At 33.8% G+C, this 13,956-nt stretch overlaps 1 long non-coding RNA gene across 1 annotated transcript; it reads right to left on the bottom strand.

The window, feature by feature from the left end:
• Nucleotides 1-8,538: 8,538 nt before the first annotated feature.
• On the bottom strand, nt 8,539-10,095 carry LOC112765709 (uncharacterized). Its single transcript, XR_003183879.2, has 3 exons — nt 9,803-10,095; nt 9,540-9,621; nt 8,539-8,784 (listed from the first exon to the last, which is right to left on the bottom strand). It is a non-coding gene; the product is annotated as an uncharacterized lncRNA (long non-coding RNA).
• Between the last annotated feature and the right edge of the window lie 3,861 nt (nt 10,096-13,956).

Raw genomic sequence — 13,956 nt, 5'->3', positions numbered from 1 at the left:
GAAAGCTAGAAATATTTAAAATACGATTTAAAGCTCTAATCTTAAAGGTTTTGGCCCAAAGTTGGACCAACGGGCAAAAATAAGTGAACCGGGCCCAAGACCCAACATATATAAACATTAGTTATGAGCATTTCAGCTCATTTACCTAAAAATGAGAGGGAGGGGCGGATAGAGAGAAGAGAGAAAGAAAACTTAGCTTTCCAAACTTCAAATCACCATAACTTTTTCTCCGGAACTCTGATTGACGAGCCGTTTGCGGCCACACGTCGTTCTTCTCATCCTCTTTGAGTCTATCTAGTTATTGTGGTGAGTATTTCATTCATCTCTGCCCAATTTTCAAAATTTCCCACTGTTACGCATTTTTGAGTAGTTAGTATTAAAATCTTATAATTTTGGTTGTTTAGGGATACTCTAACATGGATTCTAAGTAGGTTCTATCCCTATTTCATATGGGCTAAGATGAGAAGTGCTCAAACCCTTGTGATTTATCATTTTTATGAACCCTAGATTGATTGTAAGTGTAAAATTGGTTATGTTAGAGTATTGGTTGATTTTGGTGCACAATTGGAGGTTGGTGTTGCTTGTGGAGCTTTGGTGAGGTTTGGAGCTAAGGGTTTGTAGAGACTTCTAAGAAGAAGCTCAATTATTTTGGCTACAAGAGGTATGGTTTAAGTTTCATTTAAGTACCGTGTGGTGTGATGAGAATTCCTAGGCTAGATGCCCCTAGGATTAAGTTTGGATTGTGTAAATAGTTGGTACTAAAATGTATAGTTGATATGCAATGTAAATTAATGATTGGGTTGAGAATTGTGTGAATTGTATGTTTGGTGTGTTGAGAAATTGATAAATTGGATAATGAATATTAGTTTGTGGAATATGCATTTAAATTGTGAATTTGGGCCGGAGGCCGTGAATCTTGGGCCGGAGGCCAGAAAGAGGTAAGAAAGGTAAGTGATGTGTGTATTGTGTGATGTCATATGAAATTGAAGGGAATTGTGATTGTTGTTATTTGGTTACAAGGGATTGTATGGATTATGTGGTTATTGGTTTTGAGGGAGGAATTGATGTCTTTGTTGATAATACACGTGAGTTGTATATGATAACATAGATTTATATATATTGGGGGTTGATGGAATTAGTATTGTTGGAACTTAAGATGTGGAATGAAATATATGATATGCTATTTTGTTTGAAATTGAGTTATTTGATTGAGATAGGTCAAAATGGTGGATTGGTGGGTTGTGAATTTAATGAGAATGTTGAAAATATGAGTTTGAGGAGGCTTGAGATTGATTTGGTAAGTTTTGGTTAGTTTTGAAAAGGTTTGAAATTGGTTTGTGTTGAAAATTTGGTTTTGTTGGTTTTTATAAAAGTTGTGATTTTGGCCTACTTTGACGGAGCATAACTCGGTCCCCGGATCCCCGATTTGTATCAAACTTATTTAAAAATAAAATTGGATCCGAGATGTTTGTGTCGTTTGAAGAACGGGTGGAAAATGATTTGAAACGAAAAAGTTATGCTCGTCGGAAGTTTGGGGTTTGAAAATGTGATCCTGCAACTTTTTAAACTTAGTAAAATTTTTGGAAAAACGTACTCTGACGCGCATGCATGGCCGACGCGCACGCATGGCCGACGCGCACGCGTCACTCACGATTTTTACTCTCTCACGCATGCACCTGGCTGACGCGTACGCATCGCTGTATTGATGCAGGTGCGTGGTACGAATTCCAGAGAGTTGTGATGGTAGCATGCTGGCTTTGTGCGAGGAGCACAAAACGCATCCACGTGTACGCGTGGCTGACACGCACGTGTCACCCTACCTCTCTACTTTCCATGCGTGCGCATAGGTGATGCTCACGCATCACTCTACTTTTCCGCCTTCCACACGTGCGTGTGGGCGAGGCACACGCGTGACCTTGTTTTCAGCAAAAAAAATTAATTTTTGAGCTTTTAAAGCCGAATTTCAGACTTCTAAACCTCCATTTTCATCCTTTAAGTCTTAAATATTTATAGCATGCCTAGTAATGAAAAGAAGCTAGGACATGTGGTAAGTTGTGGATGAAGTAAAGTAAGAATTAATGATGAATAATGAGTAATGATGATTGTATGAGTTGCTAAGGATGATGGTGAGAGTGCTGTGTACGTTATGAGCCGAATGGCTGTGACAAGCATTGAAATATGGCTGAGTATATACATGTATATGATTAATGATTAAATGATTATGATTGATTGAGGAAGCTTGAACATGTGGTGAGTATGTCAGAGATGCATATATGATTAATGAATGTGGTAAATGAATAATGATGGAAAATATTGAATATGACGTGTGACCCCGGGTAGTAGGCAGTGGCATTGTCCACTTGCTCCGGATATGAGATGGAGAAGGAGGATTTCGATAAATGAGTTTAATTATGGAGTTTTGGATGAATGTATGTTTGAGATGCATAGGTAGTAGCAAGGGTGGTGGTTCGTCCCACTTGCTCCAGGTAAGAGATTGTGACGCTTGGGTAGTAGCGACAGTAGTGGTGATTCTACTTGCTCCAGGTCGAACTTTTAAACACATGCCTGGGTAGATGCAGTGGCATTGATCCACTTGCTCCGGAATGTGGTGAGATATACCTACCTGGGTAGATACAGTGGCATTGATTCCACTTGTTCCGGGTTTGGTTTGCAACTCCTGGGGTAGATGCAGTGGTTAGCCCCCACTTGCTCCCAGTCGAGGTTGATTTGAGATTTGTGAAATTATCTAAGTTTCAGATTTCCTTGGGGAGATGCAGTGGGTCGGCTCTACTTTCTCCAGGTTGAGATCCGAGATTCTGTTGACCCTATATCGTAAGTGTGGCCGAAAACTGTGAAAGTTCTAGATGAGCTCCCCCCGTGGATAAAAACTAGTGTGGGTGTTGTGTGATTATGATTATGATTGTGAATAACTCGAGTTGGGGATGCACGACAGAGGGACAGTCCAATGGTTAGCTACCAGGACTTATCGGGTTGGCTTTATAACCGACAGATGAGACTCATCAGCCATAGGGCAGGCATACATCATTTGCATATGTTTGAATTGTTTGGGTTTGCCTATTTGTTTTGGATTGCTATATTATATATGCTATGTTACCTGATTATGTGCTACTTGTTCTACTTGTACCTTATTGTGTATTACTTGCCTGAATTGCTTGTGTTTGTACAACTGAAAGGTCCCTCATGCTGGTGTCGGTGGACGCTGTGTAACAACCGCCCCTTCTAGAAACAAAATTAAATTTGAAGTTTGAAAATCAGTTAGGAGATAAGTTTAGAATTTTGAAATTTTGGATAGGAACCTGGTAACCACCCTCAGTTTGAAATTTAAAATATCCCAACCACCCTATCCCCAAATGTATATAAATAGGGGAGCACCCATAGGTAGAAAATCACTTCTCTCAAACACTTATCCTCTCCATTCTCTCTCTACAAAGAAATAACATTCTGTGGGCAAACACAAGAGGCAAGCTCAAAGAAGCGTTAGAAAAGAAGGTAGGGAATTATGTTTTTAAAAACGCTTGGCATGTGTTATGTTCCATTCTTTATTATTATTTTCTTCCATGTTATCATGACATTAATTTTCTCTCACTCACCTTTCATTCATGATGATCATGTCTCTCCACCATGCCATTCACGTCTTCTTGAATCGTTATTATATGTCTCCGTATGATGCTCATTCAATTATTTACTATACCCATTTTGTGCTCTTTCATATAATTATGTTGTTAATATTCTCTTTAGGTCGAGAGTACATGCCCTCTTAAGATGCTTATTCAATATCCTATATTATTATATTGATATTCCCTTAGGGCCAAGAGTACATGCCTTCTTATGTCTTGTTCAACATATAGGTATATGTGTGATCTCTTACATGGTTATATTATTATTTATAATATTTTAATTCAATTATTTAAATTATCCTATTCCATCATGTGCATCCATGTAACCTATTATACTATTATGTTATCATCATTCCTTTAAAGTCAAGAGTACATGCTTTCTCAAATATTTTATTTAAAAATTTAATCATATGTGCATCTATGTGATCTCTTCTATCATTATTCCTTTAAAGTCAAGAGTACATGTTTTTCTTCAAAATATTTAATATTCTTATTATGTGCACTTATATGATTTTTCCCTTGTGTACGTTTAAAACAACCTAAATGTAAATTAAACTGAGGGAATGATCCTTCGGTAAGGGAAGGTGACCCCCAAAGACAAGATATCGATATGATCCTTCGGTAAGGGAAGGTGATCGAAAAACGTTTGGGATAAGAACCTTCGGTAAGGGAATGGGACTATCCCATCAATTTTATATAATAATATATCTTTTTATATGACTCTCTTCTTGTGTATGTCTAAATAACCTTGATTGTAAATTAAACTGAGGGAATGATCCTTCGGTAAGGGAAGGTGACCCCCAAAGACAAGATATCGATATGATCCTTCGGTAAGGGAAGGTGATCGATCGAGATGATCCTTCGGTAAGGGAAGGTGATCGAAAAACGTTTGGGATAAGAACCTTCGGTAAGGGAATGGGACTATCCCATCAATTTTATATAATAATATATCTTTTTATATGACTCTCTTCTTGTGTATGTCTAAATAACCTTGATTGTAAATTAAACTGAGGGAATGATCCTTCGGTAAGGGAAGGTGACCCCCAAAGACAAGATATCGATATGATCCTTCGGTAAGGGAAGGTGATCGATCGAGATGATCCTTCGGTAAGGGAAAGTGATCGCCAAAACGTTTGGGATAAGAACCTTCGGTAAGGGAAGGGGACTCCCACTTATACCGGTTTGAGCTCAAAACCCTCCATATAAGTTATAAATTAAGAAAGAAAGAAGGCACGAATGAAAGCTTGAGTTCTATGTTTTCCTTAGATTTAATTATGATTATGTTGATGTTATCCTTCTATTTTCCTATATGTTTTCCCTTTCTTTTACACACATGTTTTACAAAAAAAAGAAGATGCATATTACATGCCATGTTATACGCTTGTTTTTAAAATCTCGCACGTGGGCTGGAGATGGATATGGAGGTGTTACATAGCACTCCTACTGAGACGTTAGGTTCTCACTCCCTTTCTTTTCCCATACTATCTCCAGAGGAACATGGCACAGCGGATAGAGACGACGCAATGCCCCCTCGAGGGTAACTTCTGAGTATGACCCCTCGAAGCACGCGTGGGTAGTTGCGACCACTACTACCGTGCTCCAAACTATCTACTTAGGTCGAGAACTCGTGGAAGAAGAACCCCAGCTGCCCGTCATAACCTTCCTAGATAGGGACGCTTCAACATCTAGGAAGCGGTCATCCAAGGTGGTACACCTTGAGTCCGACCCCGAGACCGAAGAAGAGAAATCCGACAACCCTGGTCAGAAGGAAGACACCATGGAGGAGGACCCAGAGGAGAAGTTGAATCCTTGTGGAAGCCCAAAGGTGGAATACGTGCCCTACTCCCCCATTTCGGCACCCCGTTGAGTTTTGGTTCATCCCACGCAACGGAACCGGGTCTTCACTGCGCGAAAGGGTGTTGGAGGGAGACCCCTGGTACCTCGATTCATAAATAACTGAAGAGTCCTGATCAAGGATGGGATAGGATGCAAGTATGGGAGCCTCTTCGACGAGATTAGTTTAGGACGTATTAGTTTCCTTTCTTGTTTTAGTTTACTATAAGTATTTCATACTCACGGTTAAGATGCTATTTCATTTTTATTAAAATTCCAACGTTTTAGTGCTACCCATTTTCCGCTCTACGCGCATTTACTCCTTTCTTGCGTAACGATTTAGTCATTTCTTTGCTTAATCAAGTGTGGCACCTTATTTTAAAGACCCCATGATAGTATAAAACTTAGGGTGTTACACGCTGAGGGCTGTTCTTGATGAGATGAGTTGATGATGTAATTGAATAATGATGATGGTTATTGAATGAGGTAATTGAGCTCCCTGGGTAGACGCAGTGAAGTGATTTCACTTGCTCTAGGTAGAGAATGAGATAATTTGAGCTCCCTGGGTAGACACAGTGAAGTGATTTCATTTGCTCCAGGTGAGGATATGAGGTAACGATATAGAATTGCTGAAACAGAATGGCTGGGGATGGTTTCATTTATAATTCTGATTGTGAATCGTCAGAGAGTTAGAAAGTTGGGGAGCATGAGGAATATGAATCAGATTTAGCATTCCCTTATGACAGTTGCCTATTTATAGATTAGCGAGAACATAGGTTGAATATTTGGTGAAAGGAAGTTTAGGATGCTTAGTGAGTTTTTATTACAATGCATTGTATTTATTTAGCACTTTACTATACTGGGAACCCATGGGTTGGGGGTTCTCATTCCGTATATATCTGTTGTTTTTTAGATACAAGTCCAGGTGCTCAGAAGTGAGCTGTGGTTCATCTGAGAGATGGCGAAGATATTTATATTCTCTACTTTATATTTGCTTAGAATCTCTCCACCTTTATTTTGAAAAGCTTTATTATGTATTGAACTCTTTTGAACTTGCCTATAGAGGCTCTTATGTTTCTTTTGGGAGAGATTAGGAGATGCTGTTGTCAACTACTTTCATACTGTACCCTAGCAGGCCTAAATTTCGCGGGTCGCGACTAGTGGCTATTTACTTATATTATATATCTATATACTGTCCTTCTCTTACTCTCCTTTATGCCTTTAGCTGTATATCGCTTTCGACTTCACGCTTTACTTTTAGTTGTCGATACTTGAGTGATACGACTTCGCGATTTTATTTTTACTGTTTTCAGGCTTCTCAATTAATACTCCTTTCAATCTTACTTATAATTATGTATAAAAAATCTCCCTTGAGAGTCGTACCACCTTATTATCATTGACTTATGACTCGAGCATGAAGATTTGGATATTAGAGTGTTACAATAATTATAGTAGAATTTTCACTATAACAATTTAAATTACAAGCACCAATACCGAGAGACTCACATTCTTGTAATTTCACCTAAGTTATTTTAAGTTTAGTCACTTACCTAAGTGCTAACCCAACCTAATTAAAAAGAATCACGTATACTCTAAACTTACACACTTTTCAAAATAAAAATCCTCAAATAAAATAGAAATTGACTTTTGTATGCACTTCTTTCTTAGTTGTTTTCGTTGACATTAAAGTAGAAATATTTTCCTTCTTTATCTTGATAATATGTAACAACTGTCCAAACACTCATGAGCTTGATTCTTAGAGCGTGTCCCTTGCTAACTTGATTGTACAATATATTTTTAAGTTTGGCTTGATATCTTTGATAATATTCCTCTTAATGATGCTAATTTGCACAATCTCATGTTTCTAGTTTGTTTATTTTTGATTGATTTCTGCATTGCTCATCTCAATAGTTAATTATGATAGAAAATAATCAATTATATTTATTATCATAAGGTATCAAATTATATCTTGATACAGTACAAATGATTATGCACTATATTGTGATTTTAAAAAAAATAGCTTGGGATTAAAATTCTCGATATTATTTTAAATTAAATTGTAATATTTTTTAAATTAACCTTTGAGAGTGTTAATTAGCGGTTTAAAACTATACCAAATTTTGAGTTTTTTAACTTATGAATTTTAAACTGATTTTTAACACTCATCGAACATCTATTTTTTTAATAAATATTTGACATAATATATTTAATTTTATTCTCTTTTCTAGATAAAAATAAGATAATAATATAGATATTAGTTTTTAGTAACTATAATATACAATTAAAATTATTTTTAGCAACTACATAATTAGATAATAATACACTCAATAAATTTTAACGTAATAAAGTTTGAAGAAAAAAAAGAGGGAGAGACAATGGGTCGGCAATGCACAGTACTGTCCATGTCTTTTTCTTCTTCCTTTATTTATGTATATACATTAGACAGAGAGAGAGTATTAAAGTTTGAAGATAGATATATTTTTTAAAATAAATTTTTCTAGCTATATATATATTATAATTATTTATATACCGTTAAAGTTTTATGTGTTATGACTTTTTTTTATGTGGTGTTTAGTTATTATTATATTTATGATTTATTATTTATTTTCTTGATCCTGTGCAGATTATCGCCGTTCTGATTTTCTTATTTATTTATCTTTATGCTATTTATCATTTATTTCTTTTATTAATAATTTATAATTATTTATTAATAATATTATTATATTATTACTATTGCTTTTAGAGTTATGATTATTGATGAGCGCAAGAGATCAGTTTTGAATTTTACAAGTTTAAAAGCTCGATTACGTAATAGATATTAGGGGTGTTTGCGGTGTAGTTTGGTTTGGTTTTTTTAAAATAAACCTATCTGATCTAATTTTATATTAGTAGTTCGGTTCGGTTTGGTTCGGTCTTTTTACTGAGATTATTTGAACTAAACCAAACCAATTAAAATCGGTTTGATTTGGTTCAATTTATTCGGTTTTTCAACTGAAAAAATGAATTCAGTTTCAGTTATTTCTCATGTACTAAAACTCTGTCCTATGTTATTTTCAACAAAAACATATGCAACAAAATAACAAGTTTAATTTCACAAAGTCATAAATACAGTCATACAACATAATAACTAACAAAAATCTTGATACAAGAAGTTCAACAACAAAAGAAATTATAAATACAACAATCGAAAAACATGAAAAGTTCAACACAATAAAAAGAAAAAAAAGTTGCTTCCATTAATTTGTACAGCAAAGCAGCCATATTTTGATGTTTCTTAGCAAGATTGCAAAAAATTGTTCAGCAAACAAAGAACCTGAAATCAAAAATTGAGTTATAACAATTAATACCAAATAGGGTTGTATATTCAGTAAAAAATGAATGTTAAACAATAGTATGAATGCTTAACTAAACTAAAAATGTGCCTCTAAATGGTATTCTCGATTCTCAATCTTCAAATTAGGGGAACAGGGCCATGCCTCAATTTTTGCATTATTTTCAAAATTAGAATCATAACAAGTTTCAGCAAATAAACACAGTTTACAAACAAAATCATTGAATACAACCAAACTGATTCCAAAGTCACTAACAAGTAATCAACTTGACTCAAATCATTAACAAAGTAGTAAAAACAGAACAAATTAAAATCATCAACAATTTTGTAAAAATAGAGGAAGCAGAAGATGGAACAATAATCTACCTCACTCAGAAAAATCACGAAGCAAAAAAAAAAGGCAAGAGACTGAATCAGAAATAGAACCAAACTAAATCAGAAATACAACCAATCTGATTCCAAACATTTTCATGTAGTGCATTAATTCCACAAATTCTTCCTCTTTCACCTTCTCCTTTCGTGCATTAACATTGAATAAACAAGAAATTCAGAATCAACCCTAAACAAGAATTACCCTAAATCAAACATAACAAAAAATTCAGAATTAGAAAATAAAATCAGAATCAACAACTCAGCCATAGAATCAAGAACAAGCCAACCAAGTGTTCATCCAAAATTAGAATCAATAAAAATACTAAACCAGATTAAAAAAAATAGAATCAGAACAAAAAAAAAACCTGAAGCTTAGGCTCCATTACAGACAACAGAGATGCTGCGATAGAGGGAGATGCTGCGACGGAGGCGACGAGGCTAGAAGAACTGGAAAACAAATTAAAATGAAGAATAAATTAAAAAAATTAATAATAGCAGATTAGTAGTGAACCAAGAAAACAAAATTAAAATAAAAAACACCAATCAATAATCAAGAAAATTATAACAAAAATAGAAAAGGAAAAAATGGTAGAAGAGAATGAAAACTCAAAGAAAATCAAGAATAAACCTGTGTGACGGAAGACACAGCGGCTAGACTGCACTGCGCTGTGCTTCACGGAGGGCGATGGTGCGTGCTGTACTATTGCTGCTATTTCACTGCGTGGGAGACGATGGAGAGAGCGCGGGTATGAGAAAGGGAGAGGGAGAAGGAGGGGATAAGGGGGAGAAAGGCTCCTTCGCGGCTGCTGCAGTCTGGACTCCGGAGGATGGCAGAGGCCAAAAGAGAATGGAAGACGAGGGTTGAGAGTCCAGAGTAGCGCAAGGTAGTGAGGTCTGCGGCGCTGAGGTGAGGGTGAATGAATGGGCTTCACATTAGGGTTAGGGTAATTTAAATGTTTTATTTATATACCAGTTCAGTTTGGTTTGGTTCAGGTTTTCTCAACCAAAACCGAAAACCGAACCGAATCGAACAAAAAACTGCAAAAACACAATTTTTCGGTTATTTCAGTTTTCGATTTTTTTGGTTCGATTTGTCGGTTTGGATTGGTTTTGAACACCCCTAATAGATATAGACCTAAATCAGCAATTAATATTATTAAAATTTAGTGAAAATGTCACAAATTTAAAATAAATATAGAGTCCTTTGAACTTTCAATAAAATGCACATCATTGACTATGGAAATCGGAATTCGAATGCAATTACGGAAATGTAAATCGACTAAAAAATAAAATGACAACTAAAAAATTAAAATGCAAAGAAATAAAATCAATAAGCAAGTAAATAACCAACAAAGCAAGCATGAGTATAAATGAGCAATAATTAAAATGACAACTACATTAAAAAGTAACTAAATTGAACTAGAAATTATTAAAGAAATGAACTAATAAAGAGATGAAATTCAAGTATTTAAAGGGTCTTGGCTAGGATTGAGAATTAAGGATTCTTATCCTTATCATTAACTACAAACATAGCAATTATTAAGAGTTAATCCTACTTTATCAATATCTAAACATTGAAGAAAGTCAAGTAGGCATAATTGATATTAATTCACAAATCCTAACTAACTTACTAATTGAATTTAGTAAAAAGTTAGTGTTAGTGAAAATAAGATGAACTAACAATTCTAAATTACCAATCAATATTGGAAATTAATGACTTAAGGTCACCAAATTTCTCAACCCAAACCAAGAAAGAGAAAATCTACTCCATAATCAATATAAACATTTCATCAAGCACTTGGTATGCATAAAAAAGAAGCATTATAAATTTCAAGAAATAGCAAAAACTATAACAATCTACTATAAGAATTCAACAATAATAACTCAATTAAGCATGAATAAAACATAAAACATCCAATTCATTAATATAAACCAAGAATTTACATAATTCATAAAATTACAAAAAAAAAGTAAAATTAGCCCTAAATTCTAAGAGAAGTATAATGTAAAAACAAGAAAACAAGAGTCAACACTATAATTAATGAAGATCAAAATCCAAAATTAGAAGCAAAATGTAATTAAATTCTAGAAAACCTAGAAAGAAATTAGAGTTTCTCTTACTACAGCTATGAACAAAACCTAAGAACAAAATGTAAAATGGTTAGTATATGAAAGTTCCCCCTTTTCCCCTTTTATCTTGGCTTCATAATACATCAGAAGATAGCTATTGGGATCCTTTAAAAAGTCCAAAAATGAGGATGCACATATTTCATTAAACTCAGTACGTGGAGTCGTCTCGCGCACTCGGAAAAAGCTCACGCATACGAGGAAGAGCTGCCCACATGAGTATTTTGCGCACACGAAAAAGTGTTGCGCACGCGAGCTTCCAGAAAGCTCCACTCTCGAATACCTTTCCAAATTCGCTTATTCACTCTATTCATTTTGATCGTTAGAGGCCATTGATGTACCTAAACTCTGAAACACTTAAACACATTTGATTATGGTATCAAATGGAATAAAAAGAGATTAAGAATTTAATGATTAGGAGCACAAAAGTATCTTTTTTCACACATACTTCATCGGAAGAAAAATTCAAAAAACTTAATTAAGCTAAAATTGTATATGTTTATTGATAAACTCCATACTTTTTGACACAATTTAAAATGATAAAATAGAGTTTATCAATTATCCATTAATTATTATTGATGTCATTGTTATATTATTGGTTTTATTATTATCATCATTGTTATATTTATTGTTATTATTATTATCTTTTGTGATTATTATTATTTGTTTATTATATTATTTAATTGGTATAATATAATATTATTTTTAATTAATTATGATGAAAAGAAAATAAATATGTAAGATTGTCAATCTTTAAGAAGGTCAGATGTCTTGGTTAGTACGTCATAAATCCTGCTTTGTTGTCACGATATTATAAAGCATACCAAGAGATAGAAAATTCTTGAAAAGTCTTTTTATATGTGAGACAAGCAAATGAAAAATAGTAATAAATAAATAAATAAAGATATCATAAAGACATCTTTGCATTACACTAAAAAATTTATTTTTATAGGACTATGATATCAAAGATATTTTTCATGGTTAAAACTAACATTTAAGTTAAAATGAGAGGCTTAACATTGGTGCAGAGGTGCTAAGAGTCTCTTAGAGTCTAAAGAAACGTAGATTACCTGAGAGTTTTTTAAACAACGTTTTTTGATAAATATTTTCCTAACAGCGTGAAAAAGAAAAGAGACTAAATTTATGCAACTCAAATAGGAAATATGATCATTGAAAAGTATGTAAATAAGTTTAAGAAACTTTTCAAATTCTCTGTATTCCTAAAACACCCATCTGATAGTCAATGGAAAGTCATCTAGTTTAAACTAGAATTATGACCAAAGATTTAAGAAAAGGTAGCAACTTTAGAAACAAAAGATTGCAATTTTTTAGTAAATAAATGTAGAATAGCAGAAAAGAGTTTCTTAGAAGCTGAATTTGAGAGGAAAAGATAAACCTTCATTAAAAGAAAAAGAGATATATAAACACATAAGAAAAATAACTTTAAGAAAGGAGAAAACTTAAAAAGGAATGAACTGGTATCTTCTAGGGAACCCTCAGCTCAATGTTAAACATGTGAAAAATCTCATGGTTTGAGAGCTTGCTATGCTGGACAAAATGTGTGTTATCGCTATGACAAACTTGGACATTATGCCAACAACTAGAACGTTTCAAGAACTGCAAGTAACCCAAGTATCAGGCCACAAATTAAAGAAAGAGTATTCTCTTTTAATGGAGGTGAAGCAACTGATTCTCCTATCATGATGAAAAGTAATTGTTTCTTGAATAATAATTTTTTTAATTGCATTGTATAATACTAGTGCTACACATTCTTTCATTTCTATTAACTGTGTGAATAAATTAAACTTTTCTAAACTCTTCTACTTTTTAGTTTTCTTGTTTCAATTTCTACAGGAATAAAAATTTCTAACACAAATGCTTGTTTAAATTGCCCAATATCTATTTAAGTAAAATCATTTATCATTAACCTTATTTGCCTGCCTTAAAGGACACTAATGTCGTCATTGGAATGGACTGGCTATTCAAAAATGGTATCCTCTTAGATTGTTATAAAGAACTTGGTTGTTTTCCTAATGAATTTCTTCCCAAATCTACTAAATCCTTATACCTTAATGTCATTGAAGTAAAAGAGTGCCTTTTAAAAAAGATACTTGATTTTCTTTTTTATTCTTTAAAGTCAGAGCTCGAACAAGATATAAACAACTTACCTATAGTAAAAGAATTTTCAACAGTGTTTCCAAAAGACATAGTGAACATGCCACCTGAAAGAGAAGTCGAGTTCTCTATTGATCTTATTTCAGAAACATGTCCATTATCCATTGCACATTACTGAATGTCTCCTTCAAATTAGCTAAACTTAGGAAACAACTTGAAGTTCTATTAACTAATGGATTCATTAGGCCAAATGTGTCTCCTTGAAATGCATCAATTTTGTTTGTTAAGAAAAAGAATAGTCGCATGAGGTTGTGTATATATTATAGACAGTTAAATAAAGTCATCATTAAGAATAAGTATTCTCTGCTTAGCATAGATGACTTGTTAAATCAATTGTTAGGAGCCACAATTTTCTCCAAAATAGATTTAAGGTTCGGTTATTATCAAATTAGAATAAAACAAGAAGACATTCTAAAGGCTGCTTTAGAACTAAATATGGTCATTATAAATATGTTATAATACCTTTTGGACTGACTAATA

Source organism: Arachis hypogaea, chromosome 17, assembly GCF_003086295.3.
Source record: "Arachis hypogaea cultivar Tifrunner chromosome 17, arahy.Tifrunner.gnm2.J5K5, whole genome shotgun sequence".
Taxonomy (NCBI): Eukaryota; Viridiplantae; Streptophyta; class Magnoliopsida; order Fabales; family Fabaceae; genus Arachis; species Arachis hypogaea.
This window is presented reverse-complemented; position numbering and strand designations above follow the sequence as displayed.